Here is a 10,443-nt window from a genome sequence, read left to right on the forward strand (position 1 = left end):
GAAGTGGGCTATGTGGGAGGGAGGGGTCAGGTTGATCTGAGAGTGGGTAAGAAGTTGGCACAACATTGTGAAAAGAAGGGCTTGTACTGTGCTGTAATATTCTATGTGCTATGTTTAAATTTAATTGATGTTATGAACTTGACAACAAATTCCCTTAACTGTACATACCTGTTCGAGTCTGGATTGACTGAATGTGCTGAGAAGACACTTTGCATCTTCCTGCGAGGGAGGCGGGTGATTATACATTCCTGCCCCACTGGATCACCTTTGCCAAATATGCAGCTCCCTGCGATTTATTTAGCTGGTGTGTGTGGAAAGCAGGCCGCGTGACTGATTTAGGGAACAGAAGCCCCCACTGTGAACTGAAGGAAGGAATGCAGCTCGAAAAGCAGGGCACCTGACCCAGGACGTGTGCTACAGTCGGAAAGTGAGTGTATTACAGTCGGAAAAGGAGCAGCAGCTTTGCATTTGAGCCTGTCTTGGTGTCACGGCAATGGTGCTAAATCTGTCTGTGATACTTTCTGCCCTTTCTTTATAAAGTTTACTGCATAATTGGCCAAGAATGAAAAGGATCTTGTTTTTGTATTTTTCTTCCTTTTGTCAGAATCAGAATCAGGTTTATTAACACTGACAAATGTGAAATTTGCTGCTCTGCGCAGTGGTACAGTCCAATATTTGCTGCCCGTTATGCCACTGGCATCTAGGGCAGGATTGAAAGTCCTTCATTGTGGTGGTCAGGCCTTCCTTCATCATCTCAATTTTCCCTACTGTTAGTCATTCAGGTGGAACCTCAGTAATACTGTTGCACACAGATATAGAACGATTCTTCATTGCTCTTTCCATAACAGCTTTGTTTCACTCGTCAGGGTCGTTAGCCCTGAACTGAACCCCGAACCTGGAGAGCCGGTGGACCACTCTTAGTCTGGCCGCTATCCTTTGACTTGTTTGGCACGGGTGACCCTATCAAGAGCTAAAACATAAAACCCTGACTCCAGCCAGCATAGCTCTCTGGGTCATTGAGGCAGGCAAGCCTCCAAACCATATGACAAGGTTATAGTCCGCTTCGAAGGCAGTGTTTCCTTGTGCAATACATAGAAATTACATAAAAGTTAGAATAAGAAATATATATATAAAAAAATAAAAATGTAGTGTAAAAAGAGAGCAAAATAGTGAGGTAGTGTTCATGGGTTTGTGGACTGTTCAAAAATCTGATGGCAGAAGGGAAGACGCTGTTCCCTAAATGTTGAGTGTATGTCTTCAGGTTCCTGTACCTCCTCTCTGATGGTAGTAATGAGAAGAAGCCATGTCCTGGGTCGGTGGGGTCCTTAATGACAGATACTAACTTCCTGAGGCCTCGCTTTTTAAAAATGTCATCAATGCTTCACTCCAGTTCTGTGGGCACTGAAATGAATGAGGAGGCATAGAATCTTACAGTCATGAAACAGGACCTTTAGCCCATCTAGTCCATGCTGAAATTTTATTCTGCCTAGTCCCATTGACCCACACCTGGACCATAGCCCTTCATAACACTCCCATTCCTGTACCTATCAAAACTTCTCTTAAATGTTGAAATTGAGCCTGCATCCACAACATCCAATGGCAGCTCATTCCACGCTCTGACTGAAGAAGTTCCCCCTCATATTTCGATTAAACTTTTCACCTTTCACCCTTAACCCATGACTTTTTGCACTGGTCTCACTCCACCTCAGTGGAAAAATCCTGTTTATACTCCTCATAATTCTGTATACCTCTATCGAATCTCCTCTCATTCTCCTAAACCCCAGGGAATAAAGTCCTATCCTATTCCATGTTTGTCTGATATGGGAACTGTAGGTTTTACCACAGATGAGGTAGGAAGACTCTGAAAAGGCAGTTGAATGGGTACTTTAAGCAACCATTTATTCTGGCCTGCTCTGTGCACTCAATCTGCACATGAGATTTCCAATACCTCCTCCTCACGTTGAATAGTCATGGGATGTTATTTTAAATTTAGATAAGACATTGGTGAGGCCTAATTTGGAGTATTACATTCAGTTCTGGTTGCACACCTAGAGGAACAATATTAATAAGATGTCAATATGTTTAAGAGTGCAGAGAAAATTTACAAGGATATTGCCAGGGCTTAAGGAGCTGAGATATAGGGAAAGATTGAATAGGTTAGGACTTTATTCCCTGGAGCAAAAGAAAATGAAGGAAGATTTTATAGAGTTATCCAAAATTATGAGGGGTATAGATAAGGTAAATGCAAGCAGGATTTTCTCTCTGACTCGAACCAGAGGTCACAGATTAGTGGTGAAAGGTGAAACTTTTAAGGCGAACTTGAGAGAGAATTTCTTCACTCGGAGGGTGTTGTGCGTGTGGCATGTCTTTCTCAGGTTGGCTTTCTGCACATCCTTGTCTCTCATTTTCCTGTCCAGGTGAAGATCTCTTCAAATGAGCGAAGCTGGCCTCACAATGGGTGCTTCAATGAATGAGTGCAGATGTCTGAGGTATTAGGTACAGGGAAAGTGTTGTTAAGAATTTCCCACTGGATTCAATCAAAATATGCAAGTTTCTAAGGGGTTATTTGAATTCAGCTGTGTAACTATTCTCATTCCCATTCCAACATGTCAGTCCATGGCCTCCTCTTCTGCCATGATGATCACTACCAGTCTCTAACCTGATGGCATGAACATTGATTTCTCCTTCCGGGTAATTTTTTTTTCTTTGACTCTATCCCTTCCCTCTTTTTCCATTTCTCACTCTGTTCTCTTACATTCTCTCCTCACCTGCTTGCCTTCCCCTGGTGCCCCTCCTTCTTCCCTTCTCCCATGATGCACTCTCCTCTCCTATCAGATTCCTTCTTCTCCAGCCCTTTATCTTTCCCACCCATCCGGTTTCACCTATCACCTTCCTGCTCTCCTCCTTTTCCTCCTCCCAACTTTTTATTCTGGTGTTTCCCCCTACCTCTCAGCCCAAAATGTTGACTATTATTCCCCTCCATCGATGATGCCTGGCCTGCTGAGTTCCTCCAGCATTTTGTGTGCATTGATCTGCATTTCCAGCATTTGCTGAATCTCTGGTGTAACTGGTTTTACTGGGTGTGTGTTCTGAAGTTCAAGTTGGCCTTCAGTTTTAATAATTCAGCCCAGTCCAGAGCTTTCCAATTTTCTCGGTGTGGGGGAGCCTCCTGCAAATATTGACAAACGCTCTCTGTCCTTATCTCTGAGATCCAAGTGTCAGTTGCACAAAGGAGAAACAGTTACAGCAAATGTTGTATTAATCAAAGTGTCCGGGTAAGCAGGGAGGCATAGGACAAACATACAAGTCTGATGACAAAAGGATTTTCTGAATCCACTGCAGAGGTCTGGAGGGAGGGAGGGACAAGGGGGAGGAAATCAACCAGTACTGGCACAGTAAGGGCAAGGGGAAATGGGAAGCATTTTTCAATGAGGTCAAACCCATATATGGGCCAGAACCAAACTACTTCAAGAGCCCTAAGCTGAAAACTTTAGGGGTAATTAAGACACTTTCAAACAGGCATGAGAGAAAAATGGAGGGTTATAGGTTGTGTAGGAGGGAAAGGTTAGATTGATCAGGGAGTAGATTAAGGGGCTGGTACAACATTGTAGCCGAAGGATCCGTACTGTACGATACTAGGTTCTATAAAAACATAGTCATAGACTACTAGAGCGCAGAAACAGGCCATTCATCCCATCTTGTCCATGTCAGACTGGTTTTCTGTCTAGTTCGATCTACCTGCACCTGGACTAAGGCCCGCCATACACCTCTCACCCACGTACCGACCATCTAAACTTCCTTTAAATCCTACACTGGAACCAGCATCTATCACTTCCACTGGCAGCTCATCCCACACTCTCTCCACGCTCTGGGTGAAGATGTTTCTCCTCATGTTCCCTTTAAATACTTCACCTTTCACCCTAAACCCATGACCTTTCATCAACCTCAGTTGAAAAAGCCTCCTTGCATTCACCTTATACTTCTCCAAATTTTGTACGCCTCTATCAAATCATCTGTCATTCTCCTACGCTCCAGGGGATCATGCCCCAAACTTTAGGGCACTGTGGTAGGCGTAGTGGTTAGCACAATGCTATTACAGTTTGGGGTGCCCTGGAGTTCAGAGGGCAGTTCCGGTGTCATCTGTAAGGAATTTGTACGTCCTTCCCATAACCATATGGTTTCCCACCAGGTGTGTTCTGGTTGCCTCCGCCAGTCCAAAGACATACTGGTTAGTAGGTTAATTGGTCATTGTAAATTGTCCTGTGATTAGGTTAGGGTCCTGTGTTGGCATGTGGCCTAGTGGATAAGGCATCAGTCTAGTGATTTGAAGGTCACTGGTTTGAGCCTCAGCTGAGGCAACGCGTTGTGTCCTTGAGCAAGGCACTTAACAACACATTGCATGACACCTGTGCCAAGCTGCTTGGGTCCTAGTGCCCTTCCCTTGGACAACATCGGTGGCGTGGAGAGGGGAAGGCTTGCAGCTTGGGCAACTGCCGGTCTCCTATACAACCCTGCCCAGGCCTGCGCCCTGGAAACCTTCCAAGGCACAAATCCATGGTCTCACGAGACTAACGGATGCCTATAAAAGGTTAGAGTTAAATCAGTGGGTTGCTAGGTGGCATGGTTCGTTGAACCAGATGGGCCTGTTCTGTGCTGTATCTCTAAATATAATAAATACATTTGGAAAACTACATGGATAGGAACGATTTTGAGGAATAGGAACCAGGTGTGTACAAGTAGGAGAGAGGCATGTTTCCAGGTGTGTGTTTACAATGTTGTACTAGGCGCTGATGCTAAGTTTGAGCTGTGACCTGTCTTGATACAGTGTCACCATGGGGCACCATTGAAGCATAGTGGTTGGCGTAATGCTATCACAGCTCGGGGCATCGGAGTTCAGGGCTCAAACCCAGCGTCCTTGGTAAGAAGCTTGTACATACTCACTGTAACCATGTTGGTTTCCTCTGGCAGCTCCAGTTTCCTCCCACAGCCCAAAGACGTATTGGTTAGTAGTTTAACTGGCCATTATAAATTGTCCTGTGTTAGGCCACTGGGATGTGTTAGGTACAGCATGTTTTGTTGTGGTTTTTCGTGCCCCACAAATGACCAGGACACACAGAAGATTCTTCAAGAAGTATTAAACTTTAATTTGCAAATCAAAGCTGAGACAGTCATTGAGCTAGTCGCTGATTGCCCACCGATCCTTGCACATAGCATTTTTTATAGCAATCTTCTGGTTTAGTTGCATTAGCATATCCAATAGGTCTATAGTTGCATATCGCAAGCACATCCGCCACTATTGTTTCTACCCATTGACTTAATCATGTTCTAATCTATATCTCTTAGCTACCTCTCATTAACACACCATTATCTTCTACATTCTTAAGATTTCATTCTCCTACTAAATTGGATACATGCATAGCAAATAGCAAGTTCAAAGCTGACTACATAGTTTTGGTTACACAGCAAACAACGCAACTTTTATACTCCAATACATGCCTAGGTGGGCCAGTCAGGTCTACTCCCCACTGTATCTCTGAACATAATAACTTTTCCCTATACCTCAGGTCTTCCTAGCAATTTCCTTGCAAATTTTCTCTGTTTTCTTTCAAAGACATGCCAGAATGCTTTTGGAAGATCCTGCCAGTTGCTGTGTGTTCTCCAGCTCTTGTTCATTTGATTCTGTTCACAGACTGGACCTTTAGCGAACTATGGGGAGGCAATCTGTTGGCATCAAACACCCAGATGAGCATCTCTTTCCAGGAGACACAATAGACAGCAGATGCTGGAATCTGGAGCGACAAATAACTGGCTGGAGGAACTGAGCGTCTGAGCAGCATCTGTGTGGAGGGAGAGGAATTGCCTACATTTCGGGTCGAACCCCTGTCTATCTCTGCCACACTGCATCAATATTCATCTATCATCTGCCTCATGATCTCAGTGGAGTAAACTGTGTGGCAGGTGGGCCCATCCCAGAACTTTGCCCACAGATTTGATGCCACGATCCAGGGATGTACCACAAAAACTGATGTGCAAAGCTCCAATGAAGAAGTTCTTCTCCCAGTTAGCTCACTCACCTTTTTTGGCTTTAAAATACTTATTTCTTGATTTTAAGCTTTAGGTCATAGAACCTTCAGTCCACAATATTGCGCCAAACTAACTAAAGATTAGCTTCATTTGTTACATGAACATCAAAACGTCAAAGCACACAGTGAGGTGAGCAAGAAGAACCTGCTCAGCAACGAATCTCAATAAATAAAATAACTAATGTGGTCACGGTGAGAACATTAAAACTCCTTACAGACAGTGGTGGGAATTGAGCCTCAATCAATTATCACTGGCAATTAATTGCTAGTTTAATTAGCAACTAACTAATTAAACTAGTAATTAATTGCCTAAGTAAACAGTCCTGATGAAGGGTCTCGGCCTAAAACGTTGACTGTTTGTTCTTTTCCATAGATGCTGCCTGACCTGCTGAGTCCCTCCAGCTTTTTGCGTGTGTTGCTCTGGATTTCGAGCATCTGCAGAATCTCTTGTGTTTTCTCTTGACAATTTTCTGTGAATGGTATGTCCTAGAGGTGCAGACTCTAGTATTCAGCTGGTGGGGGCGGGGGAGTGGCTATTCTCATCTGGAGATGCTCAGCTGGATGACACACTTCCATCCCTGTGTCAGGCACAGGAAGAAGCAGACAGGAGGAAGGAGAGAGCATGCAAATCTGAAATTATTTTATATGTAAAGAGATAAGATTGCCAACTCTGCTGGCTGTGGGAATCAATTTGCAACTGAAATATTGCACCCAGTTCTGCCAAGAAAAATATTTATCTCTAGGAAAATAATCCGCGGTTGATTTGGTTGCTTAACCCTGTACCTGCTGAATAGAATATATTTTATTTCATTGAGAGATACACCGCAGAAGAGGCCCTTCTGGCACTTGAAAGTGAGCCCATAGATGGTGGAATCAGTTCAGTGTTGAGGTGAGTGAAGCTTTCCATCGTGGTCCAAGAGCCTGAGAGTTGAGGGGTAATAACTGTTCCTAAACCTGGTGAGGCGGGACCAAACCCTTCTGTCCCTCCTTCCCGATGACAGCAATGAGAAGAGAGCATGTCCTGGATGGTCTGGGTCCTTGATGATGGATGTTGTTTTCTTCTGTTAGCCCTCCTTGTAGATGGCTCAGTCAGTGTTGGGGAAGGCTTTTCCTGTGCTGACTGGACAGTGTCCACTATTTTATGGTAATTTTCCTTCCTGGAAAAAAATACTCCTTTCAAAATCCACCTCAATTTCCCTTGTGATGCTGGGTTAATCTTTTTCCCAAGACAGGGACAACAGCATTATTGCTCCAGCAGTTGATGATGACTGGTTCTCCCTTTCCGCTGGACTCTGCCAGCAACACCGGGAAGTAGGTCTTGATGCCAGGGCAGCCCAGGAGTTCCCCTTGCTCAGGCCCATGGCACGATGGAGAGGACACTCCACTGATGTCGCAAGATATCAGCATGACACGGGAAGTGGCAGTTACTGCTTATAAGCTCATCTGACTGGAGCAGGAAACGGATACTGGGGCCACTTCTGCCGGCGGGAGAGATCGTCGCATCTCACTGGATGTTGAATAGAGCACTACCTGGAGCTGTATGCAACCCGGAGCGTGGGGACCAATGTTGCCCTGGAAGCACTAACTGACCTGCCAGTCATGGAACAGCTCGATGCGTTGTCTTCTACAGAGGAGCTCAGCAAAGCCATTGACTGTCTGGGCAGTGGGAGAGCCTCAGGGGAAGGTGGAATTCTCCCCAAAGTCTTGAAGAGTGGGAAGCCTGCCTTGCTGCATCATGTGCATGAGTTTCTGTGTCTTTGCTGGGAGAAAGGCCACATCCCCCAAGACATGCGAGATATCAACATTGTCACACTTTTCAAAAGCAAGGGTGATCACAGTGATTGTAACAACTACCGTGGCATCTCTGTCCTTAGCATTGTGGGGAAAGTGTTCTCCTGCATTGTCTTGGCACGACTTCAGAGCCTTGCATCCGGCAGGTCTCCAGTGGACATGATCTTCTCACTGTGCCAGCTGCAGTATTGGGGGCAGCAGAAGCCACTGTACACAGCTTTCATTGATCTGACCGAGGTGTTCCATGAGCAGGGTGGGTGAGATCCTTCATGATGTTTCCAGTCTTTTTCAGGCACCTTACTGTACATGTGTCCTTGATGGTGCATAGACTGGTGCTGGTGATCTGTTGGGCAATTTTGTCTATCCATTGTTTGCCACAGTGTCGTTTCTGTACCCTAGTGTTAGGATGCTCTCTAATTAGTTTTAAGGTCATGAGTATTTATGTGCGTAGTCCAGCTCTCTTCAGCCTCCTCAGGACCTCAAGGCATTGGTGAGCTTTCTTGATTGTGGAGGATGTGTTCTAGGACCATGAAAAATTGTGTGAGATGTGAACTTACAGGAGTTTGAAACTATTCACAGTGTCCACTGCTATGCCACCAATGTAAAGAGGGTTGTGAATGGTTCCACACACAAAATGCTGGAGGAACTCAGTAGGCCAGGCAGCATCTATGGAAAAGAGTAAACAGTTGACATTTTGGGCTGAGACTCTTCAGCAGGACTCTTTTCCATAGATGCTGCCTGGCCTGCTGAGTTCCTCCAGCATTTTGTGTGTATTGTTTGGATTTCCAGCATCTGCAGATTTTCTCTTGTTCGTGAATGGTGTGAATTCTCCTTGTTGACAACCATCTCCGATGTCTTGTTGACATCAAGGAACACGTTATTTGCCTGACACAAGCCTCAAGCTCTTCCACCTCCTCTCCATAGGTCATCTCATGGTTGTGGCAGACTCTATATTGAAAATAGATTATTTTTGCCTATGAGTCATATGCCTAGCCTCCAGCACATTAGCCAATGCAGGGCTGGTAGTAACTACTCAGTATCTATACAGTTCTGTGTATGTCTGGCTCAGATCAGCCAGAAATGTAATGAAATATCTGAGATGTTAGCCTTGACCCTCTCCCCATAAGCATGACCTGATTTTTCTGAATATTTTGCTATCTAAGTACAAACTCTTCAGCGGAACAATCCCAAGATGTTGGAGGAATGAAGGAGGTCAGATAGAGTCTGTGGAAAGGAACAGACAGTTGACATTAAAGGTCATCTTCCTTCAGGTCCTGAAGATGAGTCTTGGCCTGAAACATTGACTGTTTATTCATTTCCATAGATGCTGCCTGACCTGCTGAGTTCCTCCAGCATTTTCTGTGTGTTTCTCTGGATTTCCAGTGTCTGCAGAATCTCTTGTGTTTATGTTTGTTTTTCATTCATGAGGAGAGTCTGTCGCTTGAAATAATACTTCGACATTATGGAAGGGCCAGTTAAAAATAAACTTACGGTAATAAATATACAATTGTTAATTTTTCGATTATATCATGACTGAACCAGGCTGGGCTTGTTTGTACATGAGGAAATGTTAATTCTCTGATTCAGATAGAAGTCACATTGAATGAGTTTCATTTTGTGGTTTATGATCTTATGTGCCGACATCTCTCCCTTCTGCATATCCACTCACTAACTCCCACCCCCCCCACCCCCAAATTTGACCATCTTACTTTGGAGTAGCGTAGTGTTTAGTGCAGTGCTTTACAGTGCTAAGCTGAGTAAGCTGGGCTAAATTCCTGCTGCACTGCTGCAGTCATTAAGGAATTTTTGTATGTTCTGCCTGTAACCACCTGCGTTTTCTCTGGGTGCTCTGGTGTTCCAAAGACATAGGGGTTAGTGAGTGGGTAACATGGTAGCATAGCAGTTAGCGACCTGGGGTCAATTCCTGCTGCTGTCTGTACAGTGCTTTGTACATTCTCTCTGTGACCGTGTGGGTTTTCTCTGGGCGCTCCAGTTTCATGCCCCCATCCCAAAGACCTTGGGTTTGGTAAGTGGGCACCATGGTAGCGCAGCAATTAGCATAATTCATTGCAGTGCCAGTGAGATGGGTTCAATTCCCGCAGCTACCGCTTAGTAGTTAGTACGTTCTCCCCATGACTGCGTGCATTTCCTCCGGGTGCTCCGGTTTCCTTCCACATTCCAAAGACGGACGGTTCGAGTTAGTAAGTTGTGGGCATGCTGTGTTGGCGCCAGAAACGTGGTGACACTTGCAGGCTGCTCCCAGCACCTCCTTGGACTGTGTTAGTCACTGATGCAAATGACACATCTTACCGTGTGTTTTGACGTACATGTGATAAATACAGCTAAACTTTAACTGGAAGGAGCATGAGAAGAAGTTCTTTCAAGAAGTAAAAATTGCAACAGTGAAGGTTAATGGAGCCTCCCCTCCATGCACAGTACATAAAGCAACGTCAAAACAGTTCTAAGCCATTAAGATGTCATTTGGAGGTGATTAGAATGCCTTGTAGCCTTTCTTCAATGAATGAGGTGTGTGGGTGAGTCTTGCTCTGTTTATTGACAGAGCTGGAAT

At 44.9% G+C, this 10,443-nt stretch overlaps 1 long non-coding RNA gene across 1 annotated transcript; it reads left to right on the forward strand.

Moving 5' to 3' along the window:
- The first annotated feature begins 310 nt into the window (after window positions 1–310).
- Window positions 311–9,399, forward strand: LOC132382263 (uncharacterized). Its single transcript, XR_009508260.1, has 2 exons — window positions 311–427; window positions 5,690–9,399. It is a non-coding gene; the product is annotated as an uncharacterized LOC132382263 (long non-coding RNA).
- Window positions 9,400–10,443: the final 1,044 nt, after the last annotated feature.

The sequence above is a fragment of the Hypanus sabinus genome, chromosome 27, assembly GCF_030144855.1.
Source record: "Hypanus sabinus isolate sHypSab1 chromosome 27, sHypSab1.hap1, whole genome shotgun sequence".
NCBI lineage: Eukaryota > Metazoa > Chordata > Chondrichthyes > Myliobatiformes > Dasyatidae > Hypanus > Hypanus sabinus.